The sequence below is a fragment of the Arachis hypogaea genome, chromosome 11 (assembly GCF_003086295.3).
Source record: "Arachis hypogaea cultivar Tifrunner chromosome 11, arahy.Tifrunner.gnm2.J5K5, whole genome shotgun sequence".
Taxonomy (NCBI): Eukaryota; Viridiplantae; Streptophyta; class Magnoliopsida; order Fabales; family Fabaceae; genus Arachis; species Arachis hypogaea.
In genome coordinates, this window is record NC_092046.1 from 94,017,282 (window position 1) to 94,019,578 (window position 2,297).

The 2,297-nt window shown below is 42.0% G+C and overlaps 1 non-coding gene across 1 annotated transcript; it reads right to left on the minus strand.

Annotated features, from left to right (window-relative positions):
* Positions 1–293: 293 nt before the first annotated feature.
* On the minus strand, positions 294–397 carry LOC112726036 (small nucleolar RNA R71). Its single transcript, XR_003165107.1, has one exon. It is a non-coding gene; the product is annotated as a small nucleolar RNA R71 (small nucleolar RNA).
* Positions 398–2,297: the final 1,900 nt, after the last annotated feature.

Sequence of the window (2,297 nt, forward strand, 5' to 3'; positions counted from 1 at the left end):
CCAACAATTTTGAACTGAAGCCACAGCTCATCACCCTTGTTCAGAACAACTGTTCGTTCGGAGGGAGTGTCCAAGAGGACCCCAATCAACATTTAACCACCTTTCTGAGAATATGTGACACAGTGAAGTCTAATGGTGTTCATCCTGACGCCTATAGACTGCTCTTATTTCCATTCTCACTCAAGGATAAGGCAGCCAAGTGGCTGGAGTCTTTCCCAAAGGAGAGCTTGACAACTTGGGAAGATGTGGTGAACAAATTCTTGGCAAGATTTTACCCCCCTCAACGAATCAATAGGCTGAGAGCTGAGGTCCAAACTTTCAGGCAACAAGATGGTGAGACTCTGTATGAAGCATGGGAGAGGTTTAAGGACCTGACAAGGAGGTGTCCACCTGACATGTTCAACGAATGGGTGTAGCTGCACATTTTCTATGAAGGGCTCTCTTATGAGTCAAAGAAGGCCGTAGACCATTCATCCGGAGGATCTTTGAACAAGAAGAAGACCATTGAGGAGGCCATAGATGTCATTGAAACTGTAGCAGAGAATGACTACTTTTATGCTTCCGAAAGAGGGAACACTAGAGGAGTGATGGAGCTAAACAATGTAGACGCTCTGCTGGCTCAGAACAAGCTCATTACCAAGCAGCTGGCTGACCTAACCGAGAAGATGGAGAGGAACCAAGTAGCAGCAATCACCACTTCATCAACAACCCAAGAAGGAGTGAATTGATGGGATATTTTAGCGGAAAAACGAATTTCTCCAAAACACCCAAAACTAACCGGCAAGTGCACCGGGTCGCATCAAGTAATAATAACTCACGGGAGTGAGGTCGATCCCACAGGGATTGAAGGATTGAGCAATTTTAGTTTAGTGGTTGATTTAGTCAAGCGAATCAAGATTTGGTTGAGTGATTTGTGATTTGCAGAATTTAAATTGCATGGAAAGTAAAGGGAATGGGTAATTGACATGAAATTAAAGAGAACAGGAATTTAAATGCTGAATCTTAAAGAACAAGAAATCAAATGGCAGAAACTTAGAACGCAAGAAATGTAAATTGCAGAATCTTAAAGTGCAAGAAATGTAAATAGCTTGAATTGTAAAGGGAATTGGGAGTTGGATTTGCAGAAATTAAACGAGGGAAAGTAAATTGCAACCAACAGAGAAGTAAAAGAACACTTGGATTGAACCGGATCTAAAAACAAAATTGTAAATAAGCATGAAAACAGTAAACAGGGAATGGGAAATGGGGAATCCGGATCTCAGGACCCAAGAGACTAGATAACCAAGTCTAGATCTCAATGCCTTCCTAGATCCAACAAGAACAATTGCAAAGGAATTGTAAATTGCAAAGAAAGTAGATGAAGAACAATTAACAGAAATTAAATTCAATAAGCAGTAGAAGAAACAGAGAGATCTTCGGATGAGATTGAAACAGAATTCCTTTAATTTCCAACCCAAGATCCAAGACAATTGCAATTGAAATTGAAAGCAATAAAACTAAGAGGAAGAGAGTGGAATTCTCCTTCCCCGAAACTAAGAAATTAAAGATCACTCAATATCCAAAGCTCTCCGAAAACTATTATGAAACTCAAAAGGAAAGCTCCCGAAAGAACTTGAATTCTATCCTATTTATACACTTTCTTCAAATGATCTTCAAGCCTTGAGTTGGGCCTTTGCTCTTGGTGGAGTTGGGTTGAGAGAGGCCTTGGTTGATTGCTCTTGGAGTTTGGAGAGGAACCAAAGTGAACCATGTGAACCGGGTTGGAGTTTTACAAAAGTTTGAGTAAAAGTTTGAGTAAAAGTTTGAGGCAAACTTTTGGTCCAACTTTTCATATCAGCCCCGATGTTTTGCTGATACCCACGTTGGTGCAAAAGTTAGGGGTCTAACTTTTGCTCCAACGTTGGCCTTCCTGAGTGCACTTATGGCGCCAACGTTAGCCCAAAAGTTAGGGGCTAACGTTGGCGCAAACTTTTGCTCCCCCTTTGTGTTTTTCATGTGACAACGTTAGCCCAAAAGTTAGAGGCTAACGTTGGCGCAAACTTTTGGTGGCCAGAGGGTGTTTTTCTCATGCCAACGTTAGCCACAAAGTTAGGGGCTAACGTTGGCGCAAACTTTTGGTGCCCAGGGAGTGTTTTTCTCATGCCAACGTTAGCCACAAAGTTAGGGGCTAACGTTGGCGCAAACTTTTGGTGCCCAGGGAGTAACTTTCATGTGCCAACGTTAGCCCAAAAGTTAGGGGCTAACGTTGGGGCTAACTTTTCACCCAAAAGTTTGTGCAAAAGTTTGAGGCTAACTTT